The 23,130-nt window shown below is 38.7% G+C and overlaps 1 non-coding gene across 1 annotated transcript; it reads right to left on the bottom strand.

The window, feature by feature from the left end:
- Positions 1–9,266: 9,266 nt before the first annotated feature.
- LOC148574585 (small nucleolar RNA R71) lies at positions 9,267–9,374 on the bottom strand. The gene has a single exon (XR_015906822.1). It is a non-coding gene; the product is annotated as a small nucleolar RNA R71 (small nucleolar RNA).
- Between the last annotated feature and the right edge of the window lie 13,756 nt (positions 9,375–23,130).

Below are 23,130 nucleotides of genomic sequence, written 5' to 3' on the forward strand. Positions count from 1 at the left end.
TTACAAAAGAACAAGAAGTACATGGTTTCGAATTCATCCTTGAAACTAGTTAATTATTTTGATGTGGTGACAATACTTTTTATTTTCTGAATGAATGCTTGAACAGTGCATATGTCTTTTGAATTTGTTGGTTATGAATGTTAAATATGTTGGCTCTTGAAGAATAAGAAAAAAGGAGAAATGTTATTTGATGATCTGAAAAATCATAAAAATGATCCTTGAAGCAAGAAAAAGCAGTGAATATACAAAAGCTTGCGAAAAAAGAAAAAAAATAAAAGAAAAATGGCGAAAAAAAAGAGAGAAAGAAAAAGAAAAAGCAAGCAGAAAAAGCCAAAAGCTCTTTAAACCAAAAGGCAAGAGCAAAAAGCCAATAATCCTTAAAAACAAAAGGCAAGGGTAATAAAAATGATCTAAGTCTTTGAGCATCAGTGGATAGGAGGGCCTAAAGGAATAAAATCCTGGCCTAAGCGGCTAAACCAAGCTGTCCCTAACCATGTGCTTGTGGCGTGAAGGTGTCAAGTGAAAACTTGAGACTGAGCGGTTAAAGTCAAGGTCCAAAGCAAAAACAGAGTGTGCTTAAGAACCTTGGACACCTCTAATTGGGGACTTTAGCAAAGCTGAGTCACAATATGAAAAGGTTCACCCAGTTATGTGTCTGTGGCATTTATGTATCCGGTGGTAATACTGGAAAACAAAGTGCTTAGGGCCACGGCCAAGACTCATAAAGTAGCTGTGTTCAAGAATCAACATACTGAACTAGGAGAATCAATAATACTATCTGAATTCTAAGTTCCTATAGATGCCAATCATTCTGAACGTCAAGGGATAAAGTGAGATGCCAAAACAATTCAAGAGGCAAAAAAAGCTACTAGTCCCGCTCATTTGATTGGAGCTAAGTTTCATTGATATTTTCGAATTTATAGTATATTCTCTTCTTTTTATCCTATTTGATTTTCAGTTGCTTGGGGACAAGCAACAATTTAAGTTTGGTGTTGTGATGAGCGGATAATTTATACGCTTTTTGGCATTGTTTTTACATAGTTTTTAGTATGATTTAGTTAGTTTTTAGTATGATTTAGTTAGTTTTTAGTATATTTTTATTAGTTTTTAAATAAAAATCACATTTCTGGACTTTACTATGAGTTTGTGTGTTTTTTTATGATTTCAGGTAATTTCTGGCTGAAATTGAGGGACTTGAGCAAAAATCAGATTCAGAGGTTGAAGAAGGACTACAGATGTTGTTGGATTCTGACCTCCCTGCACTCAAAGTGGATTTTCTGGAGCTACAGAAATCCAAATGGCACGCTCTCAATTGCGTTGGAAAGTAGACATCCAGGACTTTCCAGAAATATATAATAGTCTATACTTTTCCCGAGTTTAGATGGCGCAAACTGGCGTTCAATGCCAGTTCCATGTTGCCTTCTGGAGTTAAATGCCAGAAACAGGTTGCAAAGTGGAGTTAAACGCTAGAAATAGGTTACAAACTGGCGTTCAACTCCAAGAGAAGCCTCTACACATGTAAAGCTCAATGCTCAGCCCAAGCACACACCAAGTGGGCCACAGAAGTGGATTTTTGCATCATTTACTCATTTCTGTAAACCCTAGTAACTAGTTTAGTATAAATAGGACTTTTTTACTATGGTATTTGAATCTTTGGAACATCTTTGGATTATCTTTTGATCCTTTGATCATGTTTTGGAGGCTGGCCATTCGGCCATGCCTAGACCTTGTTCTTATATATTTTCAACGGTAGAGTTTCTACACACCATAGATTAAGGTATGGAGCTCTGCTGTTCCTCATGAATTAATGCAAAGTACTATTGTTTTTCTATTCAATTCAAGCTTATTACTATTCTAAGATATCCATTCGCACCCAAGAACATGATGAATGTGATGATTATGTGACACTCATCATCATTCTCACTTATGAACGCGTGCCTGACAAACACTTCCGTTCTACATGCAAACAAGCTAGAATGAGTATCTCTTAGATATCTAATACAGAGGACCGAGTCTGAGATATTAGAGTCTTCGTGGTATAAGTTAGAACCCATGGATGGCCATTCCTGAGATCCGGAAAGTCTAAACCTTGTCTGTGGTATTCCGAGTAGGATCCGGGAAGGGATAGCTGTGACGAGCTTCAAACTCGCGAGTGCTGGGCGTAGTGACAGATGCAAAAGGATAGTAAATCCTATTCCAGTATGATCGAGAACCGACAGATGATTAGCCATGCAGTGACAGCGCATTGGACCATTTTCACAGAGAGGATGGGATGTAGCCATTGACAACGGTGATGCCCTACATAAAGCTTGCCATGGAAAGGAGTAGGAATGATTGGATGAAGACAGCAGGAAAGCAGAGGTTCAGGAGGAACGAAAGCATCTCTATACGCTTATCTGAAATTCTCACTAATGAATTACATAAGTATCTCTATCCTAGTCTATATTTTAATTATGTTTTAATTATCAATTCACCATAACCATTTGAATCCGCCTGACTGAGATTTACAAGGTGACCATAGCTTGCTTCAAGCCGACAATCTCCGTGGGATCGACCCTTACTCACGTAAGGTTTATTACTTGGACGACCCAGTGTACTTGCTGGTTAGTTGTGCGAAGTTGTGACAAAGTGTGATTCACGTTTGAGAGCACCAAGTCTTTGGAGCCATTGTTGATGATCGCAATTTCGTGCACCAGCGTCCCTCCCTCCTACTGAGATATCTGAGACTTTTTCGGATGAGCAACTCTTCACCATTCAGGAAGCACCATGGTTTGCATACATTGTAAATTATAAAGCTGTGAGGTTCATACCAAATGAGTATAGCAGGCAGCAAACAAAAAATCTAATTTCTGATGCAAAGTACTACTTATGGGATGAACCATATCTCTTTAAGAGATGTGCAGACGGAATGATCCACAGATGCATGCCCAGAGAAGAGGCACAGAAGATCCTATGGAATTGCCATGGATCACAATATGGAGGACATTTCGGAGGTGAGCGAACAGCCACTAAGGTCCTCCAATGTGGGTTCTACTGGCCTACTCTCCATAGAGATGCCCGAGAGTTTGTGCGTAACTATGACAGTTGCCAGAGAGCTGGTAACTTACCTCATGGTTATGCCATGCCTCAACAAGGGATCTTAGAGATTGAGTTATTTGATGTATGGGGTATTGACTTCATGGGTCCTTTTCCACCATCATACTCAAACACTTACATTCTGGTGGCAGTAGACTACGTATCTAAATGGGTAGAAGCAATTGCCACACCCACTAATGATACTAAGACAGTGCTGAAGTTCCTCTAGAAACAGATCTTCCACAGATTTGGTGTTCCCAGAGTACTAATCAGTGACGGGGGAACTCATTTCTGCAATAAACAACTTTACTCTGCTATGGTCCGATATGGAATTAGCCATAAAGTAGCAACTCCATATCATCCACAAACAAATGGACAGGCTAAAGTCTCTAATAGAAAACTAAAAAGAATCCTGGAATGGACTGTAATTGCCCGTAGAAAGGATTGGGCAAAAGGCTTGGATGATGCTCTGTGGGCATACTGAAAAGCATTCAAGACTCCTATAGGAACCTCTCCATACCAGCTTGTGTATGGCAAGGCCTGTCATCTGCCCGTGGAACTGGAACATAAAGCCTACCGGGCAACCAGATTCCTAAACCTGGATGCCAAGTTAGCTGGAGAGAAAAGATTGCTCCAGCTAAATGAGCTAGAGGAATTCAGATTCAATGCTTTTGAAAATGCAAATATTTATAAGGAGAAAGCAAAAAGGTGGCATGATAAGAAACTATCATCTAGAGTCTTTGAACCAGGACAGAAGGTTCTGCTATTTAACTCTAGGCTTAGACTATTCCCCGGGAAATTGAAATCTCGGTGGAGGGGACCATATGTGATTACAAGTGTGTCACCATATGGATATGTTGAGCTTCAGGATATTGACTCTGACAAAAAGTTCATTGTTAATGGACAGAGAATCAAACATTATCTTGAAAGTAATTTTGAGGAAGAATGCTCAAAACTGAGACTAGAATAAAGCTCAGTCAAGGTCCAGCTAAAGACAATAAAGAAGCGCTTGTTGGGAGGCAACCCAGCCATTAGCAAGTTATTTGCTTTTTAATTAATACTTATAGAAGTTTGATATAAATTGTCTTCAAGATTAATCATCAAATTGTAGGAATTCACAGAGTTAGAGAAGGATTCAACGCAAAAAGCAGAGAAAAGGAGCTCACTGGCAAGAAAATGCCAGTAAGGGGCATTTTGGGCGCTAAACGCCAGTAAAGATACCATTTTGGGTGTTAAACGCCAGAATGGGTACTATTCTGGGCGTTTAACACCAGAATTGCAGCATCCTGGGCGTTCAAAAAAACGCCCAGTAATAAAAGATTTCTGGCATTTAACGCCAGCCAGGGTACCTGGCTGGGCGTTAAATGCCCACAATGGCCAATATATGGGCGTTAAACGCCAGAATGGATACTATTCTGGGCGTTTAACGCCAGAAAGGCAGGGGGAGAAGATTTTGTTTTCCACTTCAAAATTTTTCAGACTTTCATGTTTTGATTCATAATTTTCTGCATAAACATGTTACAAATTTTCTTCATTCACCTTCAATTTTTAAAAATTCAACAATTTTCTAAATCCCTTTTCAATTTTCTTTCAAATCCTTCCCAAATCTTCTTCAAAAACTCAAGTATTTTCTCAATTTCTTTCCAAATCTTTTCCAACTGAGCATATCATCTCTTAATTCTTAGATGCATCAACAAATTTTCAGATTTAACCCCTTTATATCTTTTCCATATAAGAATCTCATCTTTTTCATATCATGATTCTATTTTTTTCACCAATCATATCTTTATGTCATATCTTTTTCAAATTTTCGAAATCCCTCCCCTCCACTTATATATACACATTCGGCCATCCCCACCTCTCCACCATTCGAATTTGCCTCTCCTCCTATCTCTCTCCTTTCCTTTCTTTTGCTTGAGGGAAAGCAAACCTCTAAGTTTGGTGTATTTTTCCGTGATCATCGAGCTAAGACTCATTAAGATCATGGCCCCTAAGGAAAAACAAACCAATTCAAGAGGCAAGAAAGAGAATACTCCAAAGAGTCTTTGGAATCAAGAGAGGTTCTTAACCAAAGAACATGCAGACCATTATCACAAAATAATGGGTCTGAGGTCAGTGATCCCAGAAGTTAAATTTGATCTGAAAGAAGACGAATATCCGGAGATCCAAGAGCAAATTTGAAATAGAGGATGGGAAATTCTAGCTAATCCTGAGACAAAGGTTGGAAGAAACATGGTTCAAGAATTCTACTCAAATATGTGGCTGACAGATAAGCAAAGAATAACTGGAACCGCCTTTCATACCTTTCGAACTACGGTCAGAGGGAGGATTATTTACTTCCACCTGGATAAAATAAGATAGGTCTTCAAACTGCCTTGATGAGCGGATAATTTATACGCTTTTTGGCATTATTTTTAGTATGTTTTTAGCATGTTTTAGTTAGTTTTTATTTAAAATTCACTTTTCTGGACTTTACTATGAGTTTGTGTGTTTTTCTGTGATTTCAAGTATTTTCTGGCTGAAATTGAGGGACCTGAGCAAAAATCTGATTCAGAGGCTAAAAAGGACTGCAGATGCTGTTGGATTCTGACCTCCCTGCACTCGAAGTGAATTTTCTGGAGCTACAGAAGCCCAATTGGTGCGCTCTCAATTTCGTTGGAAAGTAGACATCTAGGGCTTTCCAGAAATATATAATAGTCCATACTTTGCCCAATATTTGATGGCCCAAACCGGCGTTCAAAGTCAGCATCAGAATTCCCAGCGTTAAACGCCGGAACTGGCACCAAAGTAGGAGTTAAACGCCCAAACTGGCACAAAAGCTGGCGTTTAACTCCAGGAAAAGTCTCTACACGAAAATGCTTCAATGCTCAGCCCAAGCACACACCAAGTGGGCCTGGAAGTGGATATTTACGTCATTTACTCATTTTTGTAAACCCTAAGCTACTAGTTCTCTATAAATAGGACCTTTTGCTATTGTATTTGAAGAGGAATCTTTGAGTAGTTCTATGCTACCTTAGATCACGTTTTAGGGCTGGCCTCATGGCCATGCCTAGACCATGTTCTTATGTATTTTCAATGGTGGAGTTTCTACACACCATAGATTAAGGTGTGGAGCTCTGCTGTACCTCGAGTATCAATGCAATTACTATTGTTCTTCTATTCAATTCAGCTTGTTCTTGTTCTAAGATATCACTTGTTCTTCAACTTGATGAATGTGATGATCCGTGACACTCATCATCATTCTCACCTATGAACGTGTGCCTGACAACCATCTCCGTTCTACCTTCGATTGAGTGTTTATCTCTTGGATTCCTTGTCTGTGGTATTCTGAGTAGGATTCAAGGATTGAATAACTGTGATGAGCTTCAAACTCGTGATTGTGGGGCGTTAGTGACAGACGCAAAAGAATCACTGGATTCTATTCCGACATGATCGAGAACCGACAGATGAATAGCCGTGCTGTAAATAGTGCATTGAACATTTTCACTGAGAGGACGGGATTGTAGCCACTGACAACGGTGATGCCTAACATACAACTTGCCATGGAAAGGAGTAAGAAGGATTGGATGAAGACAGTAGGAAAGCAGAGAGACGGAAGGGACAAAGCATCTTTATACGCTTATCTGAAATTCTCACCAATGAATTACATAAGTATCTCTATCTTTATTTTATGTTTTATTTATCTTTTAATCATTCATCATCCATAATCATTTGAATCCGCCTGACTGAGATTTACAAGATGACCATAGCTTGCTTCATACCAACAATCTCCGTGGGATCGACCCTTACTCGCGTAAGGTTTATTACTTGGACGACCCAGTGTACTTGCTGGTTAGTTGTGCGAAGTTGTGATAAAGAGTTGAGATTACAATTGAGCGTACCATGTTGATGGCGCCATTGATGATCAGAATTTCGTGCACCAAGTTTTTGGCGCCGTTGCCGGGGATTGTTCGAGTTTGGACAACTGACGATTCATCTTGTTGCTTAGATTAGGTACTTTTCCTTTTTATTTTTCGAAAAAAATTTTCAAAAAATACAAAAAGATTTTCTATTTTGTTCTTCAGAGTTTTTAAGAATGAGTTCTAGAGTTTCATGATGATTTGTTGAAGTCTGGCTGGCTGAGAAGCCATGTCTAATCTTTTGGACCGAGGTTTCAACTTATCATCACAAGAGCTTGTTGATTTCTTTCAATTTTGCTGTTGAGAGCAATGATCTGCTAAAGCTTGGTTGGCCATTGGCCATGTCTAGTGTTTTGGACCGAAGCTTTCTTTGAAAGCTTGGCTGGCTAGTAAGCCATGTCTAATTCCTGGACTGGAGTTTTAGACTAGCATTGCAATGATTCCTGAAATTCTCATTAAGAATTTTGAACCCTTATTTTTTCTTTTCCACTCAATTTTCAAAAAAAAAAAAAAACCACAAAAAAATTTATAAAATAATAAAATCAAAAGTAATTTTTTGTTCCTTGTTTGAGTCTAGTGTCTAATTTTAAGTTTGGTGTCAACTGCATTCATCTAATTTTCGAAAAATTCATGCATTATGTTCTTCGTTGATCTTCAAGTTGTTCTTGATGATTTCCTTGCTCTGATCTTTAAATTCTCTTGTTTTGTGTGTTTTGTTGTTTTTCATATGCATTCTCAATTTGTTTGTGTCAATAGTATACAAACTTCTAAGTTTGGTGTCTTGCATGCATTGTTTGTTTGACCATGTTTAGTTGCATTTATATTAAAAATCCAAATTTTTTTTTAAAATGTGTCTTTTCAAGTCAATAATACAGAGAATTGAAGATTCAGAACATGCTGCAGAGGAATTACACAGAAAAAGCTGGGCATTCAAAACGCCCAGTGAAGAAGGAAAACTGGCGTTTAAACGCCAGCCAGGGTATCTGGCTGGGCGTTTAACGCCCAAAAGGGTAGCATTTTGGGCGTTAAACGCTAGAATGGATACCATTCTGGGCGTTTAACGCCAGGATGACACAAGAGGGAAGATTTTGTTTCTAATGCACATTTTTTTAAGTTTTCATAATTTTTCAAAATCAAATCTTTTTCAAATCATATCTTTTCAATCATATATTTTCAAAATCAATTTATTTCCATTTTCAAAAATACTTGCTAACAATTAATGATTTGATTCAAAAATTTCAAGTATGTTGCCTTTTCTATTAAGAAAGGTTTAATGTTTGAATCATATCTTTTCTTGTTAGCCAAGTCATTAATTTTAAAAATCAAATCTTTTTAAAATTGTTTTTCAATCATATCTTTTTTAAAACCATAACTTTTCAATCATATCTTCTTAATCACATCTTTTTCAAAATTAAATTTTCAATCATATCTTTTTGATTTCTAATTTCAAAATTTTTTTCAAAAATCACTTTATCTCTTTCCCAACTCTAATTTTCGAAAATCATTCTTCAATTTTTCAAAATTATTTCAAAATCTTTTACTTTAATTTCGAAAATTCTTCCCATCTTCTCACATCCTTCTATTTAAGGACTAACACTCCTCCATTATCAATAATTCGAATTTTATCTCTCTTGATAAGTTCGAATTCTTCTACCTCCTCCTTCTATTCTTCTTTTCCTCTGACACCTCAAGGAATCTCTATACTGTGACATAGAGGATTCCATACTTTCTTGTTCTCTTCTTTTTCATATGAGCAGGAGCAAAGACAAAAGCATTCTTGTTGAGGCTGACCCGGAACCTAAAAGGACCTTGAAGCGAAAGCTAAGAGAAGCTAAAGCACAACTATCTGGAGAGGACCTAACAGAAATCTTCAAACTAGAAGAAGATATGGCAGCCAAAAACAACAACAATGCCAACAATGCAAGGAAGGTGCTGGGTGACTTTACTGCACCTACTCCCGACTTCTATGGGAGAAGCATCTCTATCCCTGCCATTGGAGCAAACAAATTTGAGCTTAAGCCTCAATTAGTTTCTCTGATGCAACAGAATTACAAGTTTCATGGACTTCCATTAGAAGATCCTCATCAGTTTTTAGCTGAATTCTTGCAAATCTGTGACACTGTCAAGACCAATGGGGTTGACCCTGAGGTCTATAGACTTATGCTATTCCCTTTTACTGTAAGAGACAGAGCTAGAACATGGTTGGATTCAAAACCTAAGGAAAGCCTGAACTCTTGGAAAAAGCTAGTCAATGCCTTCTTGGCAAAGTTCTTTCCACCTCAAAAATTGAGTAAGCTTAGAGTGGAAGTCCAAACCTTTAGATAGAAGGATGGTGAGTCCCTCTATGAAGCTTGGGAGAGATACAAGCAATTGATCAGAAGGTGCCCTTTTGACATGCTTTCAGAATGGAGCATCATAGGAATCTTCTATGATGGTCTGTCTGAACTATCCAAGATGTCATTGGATAACTCTGCTGGAGGATCTCTTCATCTGAAGAAGACGCCTGCAGAAGCTCAAGAACTCATTGAAATGGTTGCAAATAACCAATTCATGTACACCTCTGAAAGGAATCCTGTGAATAATGGGTCAACTCAGAAGAAAGGAGTTCTTGAGATTGATAATCTGAATGCCATATTGGCTCAGAATGAAATATTGACTCAACAAGTCAATATGATCTCTCAGAGTCTGTCTGGAATGCAAGTAGCAACAGGCAGTACTAAGGAGGCTTCATCTGAAGAAGAAGCTTATGATCCTGAGAACCCAGCAATAGAAGAGGTGAATTACATGGGAGAACCCTATAGAAATACCTATAATCCTTCATGGAGAAATCATCCAAATCTCTCATGGAAGGACCAACAGAGACCTCAACAAGGTTTCAACAACAGTAATGGTGGAAGAAACAGATTTAGCAATGGCAAGCCTTTTCCATCATCATCTCAGCAACAGACAGAGAATTCTAAGCAGAACCCCTCTGACTTAGCAACCATAGTCTCTGATCTAATCAAAACCACTCAAAGTTTCATGACTGAAACAAGGTCCTCCATTAGAAATTTAGAGGCACAATTGGGTCAGCTGAGTAAGAAAATTACTGAACTCCCTCCTAGCACTCTCCCTAGCAATACAAAAGAGAATCAAAAAAGAGAGTGCAAGGCCATAACCACATCTCACATGGCCGAACTTGGAGAGGAGGGAGAGGCAGTGATCGCCACTGAGGAAGACCTCAATAGACATCCACTGGCCTCCAATGAGTTCCCCAATGAGGAAGAATGGAAATCTGAGGCTCACACTGAGACCATAGAGATTCCATTGGATTTACTTCTGCCATTCATGAGCTCTGATGAGTATTCCTCCTCTGAAGAGGATGAAGATGTCACTGAAGAGCAAGTTGCTAAGTACCTTGGAGCAATCATGAAGCTAAATGACAAGTTATTTAGTAATGAGACTTGGGAGGATGAACCCCCTTTGCTCACTAAAGAACTGGATGACTTGACTAGGCAGAGATTACCTCAAAAGAGACAGGATCCTGGAAAGTTCTCAATACCTTGTACCATAGGCACCATAACCTTTGAGAAGGCTCTATGTGACCTAGGGTCAAGTGTAAACCTCATGCCTCTCTCTGTAATGGAGAAGCTAGGGATCTTTGAGGTACAAGCTGCAAGAATCTCACTAGAGATGGCAGACAATTCAAGAAAACAAGCTTATGGACTTGTAGAGGATGTCTTGGTAAAGGTTGGAGACCACTACATCCCTGCTGATTTCATAGTCCTAGAGACTGGGAAGTGCATGGATGAATCTATCATCCTTGGCAGACCCTTCCTAGCCACAGCAAAAGCTATGATTGATGTTGACAGAGGAGAATTGATCATTCAAGTGAATGAAGAATCCCTTGTGTTTAAGGCTCAAGGATATCCCTCTGTACCCATGGAGAGGAAGCATGAAGAGCTTATCTCAAAACAGAGTCAAACAGAGCCCCCACAGTCAAACTCTAAGTTTGGTGTTGGGAGGTTCCAACATTGCTCTAAACATCTGTGAGGCTCCATGAGAGCCCACTGTCAAGCTACTGACATTAAAGAAGCGCTTGTTGGGAGGCAACCCAATGTTATATCTATCTATTTTCCATTGTTATTTTATGTTTTCTGTAGGTTGATGATCATGTGAAGTCACAAAAATATTTGAAAAAGCAAAACCAGAATGAAAAACAGAGAAAAAAACAGCACACCCTGGTGGAAAAGCTTGCTGGCGTTTAAACGCCAGTAAGGCCAGCAAATGGGCGTTTAACGCCCAGTCTGGCACCATTCTGGGAGTTTAACGCCAGAAAGGGGCACCAGACTGGCGTTTAACGCCAGGAATGGGCAAGGAGCTGGTGTTAAACGCCAGAAAAGGGCAGCAGCCCAGCGTTTAATGCCAGAATTGGCAGAAAGGGCATTTTTGCACACCACTCGGTGCAGGGATGAGCTATCCTTGACACCTCAGGATCTATGGACCCCACAGGATCCCCACCTACCCCACCACTCTCTCTCTTCTTCACCCATTCACCAATCACCTCAATACCTCTTCCCCAAAAACCCCTCACCTATCAAATCCCACCATTCTCTTCACCACTCACATCCATCCTTCATAAAACCCCACCTACCCCACCATCCAAATTCAAACCACTTTCCCTCCCAAACCCACCCATACTAGCCGAACCCTACACCCCTCTCAACTCCTATATAAACCCATCTTCACTCCTTCATTTTCACACGACCTCAACACCACTTCTCCCCCTGGCCGAACCACAAAGCCTCCTCCATCTCCTCCTACTCTTCTCTTTCTTCTTTTGCTCGAGGACGAGTAAACCTTCTAAGTTTGGTGTGGTAAAAGCATTGCTTTTTATTTTTCCATAACCATTTATGGCACCTAAGGCCGGAGAAACCCCTAGAAAGAGGAAAGGAAAGGCAAAAGCTTCCACCTCCGAGTCATGGGAGATGGAGAGATTCATCTCAAGGGTGCATCAAGACCACTTCTATGAAGTTGTGGCCATGAAGAAGGTGATCCCCGAGGTCCCCTTCAAACTCAAAAAGAGTGAATATCCGGAAATCCGACATGAGATCCGAAGAAGAGGTTGGGAAGTTCTTACTAACCCCATTCAACAAATCGGGATCTTAATGGTTCAAGAGTTCTATGCCAATGCATGGATCACCAAGAACCATGATCAAAGTGTGAACCCGGACCCAAAGAATTGGCTTACAATGGTTCAGGGGAAACGCTTAGACTTTAGTCCGAAAAATGTAAGGTTGGCATTCAACTTGCCCATGATGCAAGGAGATGAACACCCCTACACTAGAAGGGTCAACTTTGATCAAAGGTTGGACCAAGTCCTCATAGACATTTGTGAAGAGGGCGCTCAATGGAAGAGAGATTCAAGAGGAAAGCCGGTTCATTTAAGAAGGCATGACCTCAAGCCCGTGGCTAGGGGATGGTTGGAGTTTATCCAACGTTCAATCATTCCCACTAGCAACCGGTCCGAAGCTACTATAGACCGGGCCATCATGATTCATAGTATCATGATTGGAGAGGAAGTAGAAGTTCATGAGGTTATATCCCAAGAACTCTATAAGGTGGCGGACAAGTCCTCTACCTCGGCAAGGTTAGCCTTCCCTCATCTCATTTGTCACCTCTGTAATTCAGTTGGAATTAACATAGAGGGAGACATCCTCATTGATGAGGACAAGCCCATCACTAAAAAAGGGATGGAGCAAACTAGAGATCCCACTCATGGACATGAGCATGAGGAAATTCCTCATCATGAAATCCCTGAGATGCCTCAAGGGATGCACTTTCCCCCACAAAACTATTGGGAGCAAATCAACACCTCCCTAGGAGAATTGAGTTCCAACATGGGACAACTAAGGGTGGAGCACCAAGAACATTCCATCCTCCTCCATGAAATTAGAGAAGATCAAAGAATCATGAGAGAGGAGCAACAAAGGCAAGGAAGAGATATTGAGGAGCTCAAGAACTCCATAAGATCTTCAAGAGGAAGAACAAGCCGCCATCACTAAGGTGGACCCGTTCTTTAATCTCCTTGTTCTTTACTTTCCTGTTTTTCAAATTTTTTATGCTTATGTTTATCTATGTTTGTGTCTTATGATCATTAGTGTCTTAGTGTCTATGCCTTAAATGAATCCATCACCTTTCTTAAATGAAAAATATTTTATAATTGAAAAAGAAAAAGAAGTGCATGAATTTCAAATTTTAAAACAGTTTAATTATCTTGATGTGGTGGCAATGCTATTATTTTTCTGAATGAATACTTGAACAGTGCATATTTTTGAATTTGATTGTTTATGAATGTTAAAATTGTTGGCTCTTGAAAGAATGAAAGGAAAAGGAGAAATGTTATCTGATTATCTGAAAAATCATAAAATTGATTCTTGAAGCAAGAAAAAGCAGTGAAAAGCTTGCAGAAAAAAAAAAGATATATGTGAAAAAAAAAGCAAGCAGAAAAAGCCAATACCCCTTTAAACCAAAAGGCAAGGGTGATAAAAAGGATCCAAGGCTTTGAGCATCAGTGGATAGGAGGGCCCACAGGAATAAAATTCTGGCCTAAGCGGCTAAAACAAGCTGTCCCTAACCATGTTCTTGTAGCGTGAAGGTGTCAAGTGAAAACTTGAGACTGAGCGGTTAAAGTCGAGGTCCAAAGCAAAAAGAAGAGTGTACTTAAAAACCCTGGACACCTCTAATTGGGGACTCTAGCAAAGCTGAGTCACAATCTAAAAAGGTTCACCCAGTTATGTGTCTGTGGCATTTATGTATCCGGTGGTAATACTGGAAAACAAAGTACTTAGGGCCACGGCCAAGACTCATAAAGTAGCTGTGTTCAAGAATCAATATACTTAACTAGGAGAGTCAGTAACACTATCTGGATTCTGAGTTCCTATAGATGCCAATCATTCTGAACTTCAAAGGATAAAGTGAGATGCCAAAACTGTTCAGAAGCAAAAAGCTAAAAGCCCCGCTCATCTAATTAATAGTGATCTTCATAGATGTCTTTGGAATTCATTGTATATTCTCTTCTTTTTATCCTATTTTCTTTTCAGTTTCTTGGGGACAAGGAACAATTTAAGTTTGGTGTTGTGATGAGCGGATAATTTATACGCTTTTTGACATTATTTTTAGTATGTTTTTAGCATGTTTTAGTTAGTTTTTATTATATTTTTATTAGTTTTTATTTAAAATTCACTTTTCTGGACTTTACTACGAGTTTGTGTGTTTTTCTATGATTTTAGGTATTTTCTGACTGAAATTGAGGGACCTGAGCAAAAATCTGATTCAGAGGCTAAAAAGGACTGCAGATGCTGTTGGATTCTGACCTTCCTACACTTGAAGTGGATTTTCTGGAGCTACAGAAGCCCAATTGGCGCGATCTCAATTGCGTTGGAAAGTAGACATCCAGGGCTTTCTAGTAATATATAATAGTCAATACTTTTTCCAAGATTTGATGGCCCAAACCGGCGTTCAAAGTCAGCATCAGAATTTCCAGCGTTAAACGCCGGAACTGGCACCAAAGTGGGAGTTAAACGCCCAAACTGGCACAAAAGCTGGCGTTTAACTCCAGGAAAAGTATCTACACGAAAATGCTTCAATGCTCAGCCCAAGCACACACCAAGTGGGCCCGGAAGTGGATATTTACGTCATTTACTCATTTTTGTAAACCCTAAGCTACTAGTTCTCTATAAATAGGACCTTTTGCTATTGTATTTGAAGAGGAATCTTTGAGTAGTTCTATGCTACCTTAGATCACGTTTTAGGGCTGGCCTCATGGCCATGCCTAGACCATGTTCTTATGTATTTTCAACGGTGGAGTTTCTACACACTATAGATTAAGGTGTGGAGCTCTGCTGTACCTCGAGTATCAATGCAATTACTATTGTTCTTCTATTCAATTCAGCTTGTTCTTGTTCTAAGATATCACTTGTTCTTCAACTTGATGAATGTGATGATCCGTGACACTCATCATCATTCTCACCTATGAACGTGTGCCTGACAACCACCTCCGTTCTACCTTCGATTGAGTGTTTATCTCTTGGATTCCTTAATCAGAATCTTCGTGGTATAAGCTAGAATTGATGGCGGCATTCTTGAGAATCCAGAAGGTCTAAACCTTGTCTGTGGTAGTCTGAGTAGGATTCAAGGATTGAATGACTGTGACGAGCTTCAAACTCGTGATTGTGGGGCGTTAGTGACAGACGCAAAAGAATCACTGGATTCTATTCCGACATGATCGAGAATCGACAGATGAATAGCCGTGCTGTGACAGAGTGCGTTGAACATTTTCATTGAGAGGACGGGATTGTAGCCACTGACAATGGTGATGCCCAACATACAGCTTGCCATGGAAAGGAGTAAGAAGGATTGGATGAAGACAGTAGGAAAGCAGAGAGACGGAAGGGACAAAGCATCTTCATACGCTTATCTGAAATTCTCACCAATGAATTACATAAGTATCTCTATCTTTATTTTATGTTTTATTTATCTTTTAATCATTCATCATCCATAACCATTTGAATCCCCCTGACTGAGATTTACAAGATGACCATAGCTTGCTTCATACCAACAATCTCTGTGGGATCGACCCTTACTCGCGTAAGGTTTATTACTTGGACGACCCAGTGCACTTGCTCGTTAGTTGTGCGAAGTTGTGATAAAGAGTTGAGATTACAATTGAGCGTACCATGTTGATGGCGCCATTGATGATCACAATTTCGTGCACCATGCCTCAACTACAAGATGATTCAGAATCCTTTAATAGAAGAATGGTGAGAGTAGATAAGGGGTTGGACCAAGTTCTAGAGCACATATGCCTCCCTAGAACTAAGTGGATAACCAACTCAAAAGGTGTCCCAAATCAACTCAAGAGAGAAGATCTCAAACCAGTCGCAAGAGGCTGGTTGGACTTCATTGGGCGTTCTATACTGCCCACTAGCAACCGCTCTGAGGTCACTGTCAAAAGAGCAGTGATGATTCATTGTATTATGCTGGGAAATGAAGTGGAGATTCATCATCTGATTTCTTGTGAGATTTACACAATTGCAAACAAGAACTCCACTGAAGCCAAACTGGCTTACCCAAGCTTAATTTCTCTGCTATGTAAAGATGCTGGGGTAAGGATGGGAGTAGATGAATTCATCCCAATCGAACACCCAATCACCAAGAAGTCAATGGAAGGACAACAAGTGCAAGATAACTCCATCAAAAGGAGGGCGCAGGAGTTCCTCCCAGAAATCCCTGAAATTGACTACTGGACCCGCCTAGAAGCATCTGTCACCAAGCTGTAAGAAGTTATGGATCAACTTAAGGAAGAACAACAGAATCAAAACTGCATGCTCTACAAGCTGCTTAAGGAACAGGAGAAGCAAGGGCGTGAGCTATAGGAGCTGAAGCGCCAGAAGCTCTCCCTTGAGGGACCAGACACCCCACAGATTGAAGGAGCATCCACTTCTCAAAATCAAGGTTGTTGAGTCCTAAATCTGTGATAACCTTTATTATTAGGAATCTATTTTAAGAGTCATTTATTTTTCTGTTTTTTTTTTATTTTCTGTCTTCTATTATTATTGGTCTTCTCTTATATTTATTTTTTAGTCTTATTTTTATTCCATGATTAATAAAATTTAAAGTTTATGTCTTAAAGCTATGAATGTCCTATGAATCCATCACCTTTCTTAAATGAAAAATGTTTTTAATCACAAAAGAACAAGAAGTACATGAATTTCAGATTATATCTTGAAAATTAGTCTAATTATTTTGATGTGGTGGTAATATTTCTTGTCTTCTGAATGAATGCTTGAACAGTGCATATTTTTGAATTTGTTTTTTATGAATGTTAAAATTGTTGGCTCTTGAAAGAATAATGGAAGAGGAGAAATGTTATTGATGACCTGAAAAATCATAAAAATGATTCTTGAAGCAAGAAAAAGTAGTGAATAGAGAAAGCTTGAAAAAAAAGGGGAGTGGCAAAAATTAAAAAAAAAAGAAAGAAAAAGAAAAAGCAAGCAAAAAAAGCCAACAACCCTTTAAAACAAAAGGCAAGGGTAAAAAGGATCCAAGGCTTTGAGGATTAATGGATAGGAGGGCCAAAGGGAATAAAATCCTGGCCTGAGCGGCTAAATCAAGCTGTCCCTAACCATGTGCTTGTAGCGTGAAGGTGTCAAGTAAAAAGCTTGAGACTGAGTGGTTAAAGTCGTGATCCAAAGCAAAAAGAGTGTGCTTAAGAACTCTGGACACCTCTAATTGGGGACTTTTAGCTAAGTCACAATCTGAAAAGGTTCACCCAGTTATGTGTCTGTGGCATTTATGTATCCAGTGGTAATACTGAAAAATAAAGTGCTTAGGGCCACGGCCAAGACTCATAAAGTAACTGTGTTCAAGAATTAATATACTGTACTAGGAGAATCAGTAACACTATCTGAATTCTGAGTTCCTATAGATGCCAATCATTCTGAACTTCAAAGGAAAAAGTGAGATGCCAAAACTATTCAGAGGCAAAAAGCTACTAGCCCCGCTCATCTAATTTGAACTAAGCTTCATTGATATTATGGGATTTATAGTATATTCTCTTCTTTTTATCTTATTTTGTTTTCAGTTGCTTGGGGACAAGCAACAATTTAAGTTTGGTGTTGTGATGAGCGGATAATTTATACGCTTTTTGGCATTGTTTTTAGTATGTTTATAGTATATTTTAGTTAGTTTTTATTATGTTTTCACTAGTTTTTATTCAAAAATCACATTTCTGGACTTTACTATGATTTTGTGTATTTTTCTGTAATTTCAGGTATTTTCTGGCTGAAATTGAGGGACCTGAGCAAAAATCTGATTCAGAGGCTGAAGAAGGACTGCAGATGCTGTTGGATTCTGACCCTTCTGCACTCGAAATAGATTTTCTCGAGCTACAGAAGCCCAATTGGTGCGCTCTCAATTGCGTTGGAAAGTAGACATCCTGGGGTTTCCAGAAAAATATAATAGTCCATGCTTTGCCCGAGTTTTGATGACACAAACTGGCGTTTGAACGCCAACTTTCTACCCTATTCTGGCGTTAAACACCAGAACTAGCATAAAAGTTGGAGTTAAACGCCCAAACTGGCACAAAAGCTGGCGTTTAACTCCAAGAAAAGTCTCTACATGTGAAAACTTTAATGCTCAGCCCAAGCACACACCAAGTGGACCCCGGAAGTGGATTTTTACACTAACTATTCTAGCTTACTCATTTTCTGTAACCCTAGGTCACTAGTTCATTATAAAAACAACTTTTAGAGATTCATTTTGTACCTCATGACAATTTACATTCGAACTTGTATCTTCTACTGCATGAGTCTCTAAACCCCATGGTTGGGGTGAGGAGCTTTGCTGTGTGTTGATGAATTAATGCAATTACTACTGTTTTCCATTCAATCACGCTTGTTTCTCTTCTAAGATATTCACTCGCACTTCAACTTGATGAATGTGATGATCCGTAACACTCATCACCATTCTCAACCTATGAACGCGTGCCTGACAACCATCTCCGTTCTACCTTAGACTGAGTGCATATCTCTTAGCCTCCTGATTCAGATCAGAGTCTTCGTGGTATAGGCTAGAATTATTGGCAGCCATTCTTGAGATCCGGAAAGTCTAAACCTTGTCTGTGGTATTCTGAGTAGGATCTGGGAAGGGATGACTGTGATGAGCTTCAAACTCGCGAGTGCTGGGCGTAGTGACAGACGCAAAAGGATCAATGGATTCTATTCCAACATGAGTGAGAACCGACAGATGATTAGCCTTGCGGTGACAGCGCATTTGGACCATTTTCATTGAGAGGACAGATGGTAGCCATTGACAACGGTGATCCACCAACATACAGCTTGCCATGGAAGGAGCCTTGCGTGCGTGAAGAAGAAGACAGTAAGAAAGCAGAGATTCAGAAGACAAAGTGATGAGCGGATAATTTATACGCTTTTTGACATTGTTTTTAGTATGTTTTTAGTAGGATCTGGTTACTTTTAGGGATGTTTTCATTAGTTTTTATGTTAAATTCACATTTCTGGACTTTACTATGAGTTTGTGTGTTTTTCTGTGATTTCAGATATTTTCTGGCTGAAATTGAGGGACTTGAGCAGAAATCAGATTCAGAGGTTGAAGAAGGACTGCTGATGCTGTTGGATTCTGACCTCCCTGCACTCAAAGTGGATTTTCTGGAGCTACAGAACTCGAAATAGCGCGCTTCCAATTGCGTTGGAAAGTAGACATCCAGGGCTTTCCAGCAATATATAATAGTCTATACTTTGGCCAATAATTGACGACGTAAACTGGCGTTCAACGCCAGCCTTCTGCCCAAATCTGGCGTCCAGCGCCAGAAAAGGATCCAAAACCAGAGTTGAACGCCCAAACTGGCACAGAAACTGGCGTTCAACTCCACAAATGGCCTCTGCACGTGCTACACTTAAGCTCAGCCCAAACACACACCAAGTGGGCCCCGGAAGTGGATTTATGCATCAATTACTTACTCATGTAAACCCTAGTGACTAGTTTATTATAAATAGGACCTCTTACTATTGTATTAGAGGTCTTTTGGACCATCTTTGGGTCCTGGATTGTATTTTGATCCTGTGATCTCGTTTAGGGGGCTGGCCATCTCGGCCATGCCTGGACCTTCACTTATGTATTTTCAACGGTAGAGTTTCTACACTCCATAGATTAAGGTGTGGAGCTCTGCTGTTCCTCAAAGATTAATGCAAAGTACTACTGTTTTCTATTCAATTCTTCTTATTTCGCTTCTAAGATATCCATTCGCACTCAAGAACGTGATGAAGGTGATGATTATGTGTGACGCTCATCATCCTTCTCCCTTATGAACGCGTGCCTGACAAACACTTCTGTTCTACATGAATTAAGCTAGAATGAGTATCTCTTAGATCTCCTAACCAGAATCTTCGTGGCGTAAGCTAGAATGATGGCGGCATTCAAGAGAATCCGGAAGGCCTAAACCTTGTCTGTGGTATTCCGAGTAGGATTCAATGATTGAATGACTGTGACGAGCTCCTAACTCGCGATTGCAGGGCATTAGTGACAGACGCAAAAGGATAGTAAATCCTATTCCAGCATGATCGAGAACCGACAGATGAATAGCCGTGCCGTGACAGGGTGCGTGAGAATATTATTCACTGAGAGGATAAGATGAAGCCATTGGCAAGGGTGATGCCTCCAGACGATTAGCCGTGCCGTGACAGGGCATTGGATCATTTTCCCGAGAGATGACCGAAAGTAGCCATTGACAGTGGTGATGTATCACATAAAGCCAGCCATGGAAAGGAGTAAGACTGATTAGATGAAGATAGCAGGAAAGCAGAGGTTCAGAGGAACGAAAAGCATCTCCATTCGCTTATCTGAAATCCCTGCCAATGAATCTACATAAGTATCTCTATCCCTTTTATTGTTTATTTTAATCTAATAAAGTATCATGTTTAAATCCGCCTAACTGAGATTTGCAAGGTGACCATAGCTTGCTTCATACCAACAATCTCCGTGGGATTCGACCCTTACTCACGTAAGGTATTACTTGGACGACCCAGTGCACTTGCTGGTTAGTTGTATCGAAGTTGTGACAATTATGAATTAAGATCAAAGCACCAAGCTTTGGAGCCATTACCAGGGATTGTTTGAGCCTGGACATCACAATTTCGTGCACCAAGTTTTTGGCGCCATTGTCGGGGATTGTTTGAGTTTGGACAACTGACGGTTCATCTTGTTGCTCAGATTAGGTAATTTTCTTTTTGTTTTCTTTTCAAAAATATTTCTGAAATTTTCTCATCTGTTTTCGAAAAAAAAAATGTTTTCAAAAATAAATTATTCTATGGCTTCAAAATTTTTAAGAATGAATTCTAGTGTTTCATGAAACATGTTGAAGCCTGGCTGGCTGTAAAGCCATGTCTAAATTTATTTGGACTGAGGCTTGTAATTTGTTAGCAAGAGAAATTTAGTTGTTGCTCATCCACCCGCTGCTGATCCATGATCACCTGCTGAAGCTTGGCTGGCCATTGGCCATGTCTAGTGTTTTGGACTGGAGCTTTCATTGAAAGCTTGGCTGGCTAGTGAGCCATGTCTAATTCCTGGACTGAAGCTTTAGACTAACATGGCAAGATTCCTGGAATTCATATTAAAAATTTTGGAATCCTTATTTTTCTTTTTCATATAATTTTCGAAAAAAAATCCAAAAAAATTAGAAAATCATAAAAATCAAAAATATTTTTCTGTTTCTTGTTTGAGTCTTGAGTCATGTCATAAGTTTGGTGTCAATTGCATATGCATCTTGCATTTTTCGAAAATATCATGCATTCATAGTGTTCTTCATGATCTTCAAGTTGTTCTTGGTAAGTCTTCTTGTTTGATCTTGATGATTTTTTGTTTTGTGTCTTTTCATGTTTATCATATGCATTCTTGAATTCTTAGTGCCTAAGCATTAAAGAATTCTAAGTTTGGTGTCTTGCATGTTTTCTTTGCATTAAAAATTTTTCAAAAATATGTTCTTGATGTTCATCATGTTCTTCATAGTGTTCTTGGTGTTCATCTTGACATTCATAGCATTCTTGCATGCATTCACTGTTTTAATCTAAAAATTTCATGCATTGCATAATTTTCATGTTTTTCATAAAAATTTCAAAAATCAAAAAAATATCTTTCCCTTTTTTCTCTCATCAAATTCGAAAATTTGAGTTGACTTTTTCAAAAATTTTTAAAATCAAGTTGTTTCTTATGAGTCAAATCAAATTTTCAATTTGAAAATCTTATCTTTTTCAAAATCTTTTTCAAAAATCAAATCTTTTTCAAAATTCTTAGTTATTTTCGAAAATTCCAAAAATATTTTTTAAAAATCTTTTTCTTATTTTTATATAAAATTTTCGAAAAAAACTAATCAATTAATGTTTTGATTCAAAAATTTCAAGTTTGTTACTTACTTGTTAAGAAAGATTCAAACTTTAAGTTCTAGAATCATATCTTGTGATTTCTTGTGAATCAAGTCATTAATTGTGATTTTAAAAATCAAATCTTTTTCAAAAACTAATTTCAATCATATCTTTTCAAAAAAATATCTTCTTATCTTATCTTTTTCAAAAATATCTTTTCAAATATCTTTTCTAACTTCCTAACTTCCTATCTTTTCAAAATTTGTTTCAACTAACTAACTAACTTTTTGTTTGTTTCTTAACTTTTTCAAAACTACCTAACTAACTCTCTCTCTCTTATTTTCGAAAATATCTTCCCCCTTTTTCAAAATTTCTTTTTAATTTATTAATTATTTTAATTTTTAAAATTGAATTTTCGAAAATTACTAACATTTTTTCAAAAAAACCATTTTTCAAAAATCACTAACTCTTTTTCAAAATAATTTTCGAAAATTCCCTTCCCTCTCTCTCATATTATTCTATTTATTCATTCATTAACTAACATCTCATCTCACATCTCTTCCATTCGTACAGTTGTGTTTCTTCTTTTACATCACATTCTTTATCTCCCCCTCTTCTTCTACTCATACAGGGATCCCCTTACTGTGGTATAAAGGATCTCTATTATTATTATTATTTTTCTGTGCCTTCTTCTTTGTCATATGAGCAGGAGCAAGGATAAGAACATTCTTGTGGAAGCAGATCCAGAACCTGAAAGGACTCTGAAGAGAAAATTAAGAGAAGCTAAAATACAACAATCCAGAGATAACCTTTCAGAAATTTTCGAACAGGCAGAAGAGATGGCAGCCGAAAATAATAATAATAATGTAAGGAAGATGCTTGGTGACTTCACTGCACCTAATTCCAATTTACATGGAAGAAGCATCTCCATTCCTGCCATTGGAGCAAACAACTTTGAGCTGAAACCTCAATTAGTTTCTCTGATGCAGCAGAACTGCAAGTTTCATGGACTTCCATCCGAAGATCCTTTTCAGTTCTTAACTGAATTCTTGCAGATATGTGATACTGTTAAGACTAATGGAGTAGATCCTGAAGTCTACAGGCTCATGCTTTTCCCTTTTGCTGTAAGAGACAGAGCTAGATTATGGTTGGATTCTCAACCCAAAGACAGCCTGAACTCTTGGGATAAGCTGGTCACGACTTTCTTAGCCAAGTACTTTCCTCCTCAAAAGCTGAGC

Source organism: Arachis ipaensis, chromosome B2, assembly GCF_059453495.1.
Source record: "Arachis ipaensis isolate K30076 ecotype BB chromosome B2, ASM5945349v1, whole genome shotgun sequence".
NCBI lineage: Eukaryota > Viridiplantae > Streptophyta > Magnoliopsida > Fabales > Fabaceae > Arachis > Arachis ipaensis.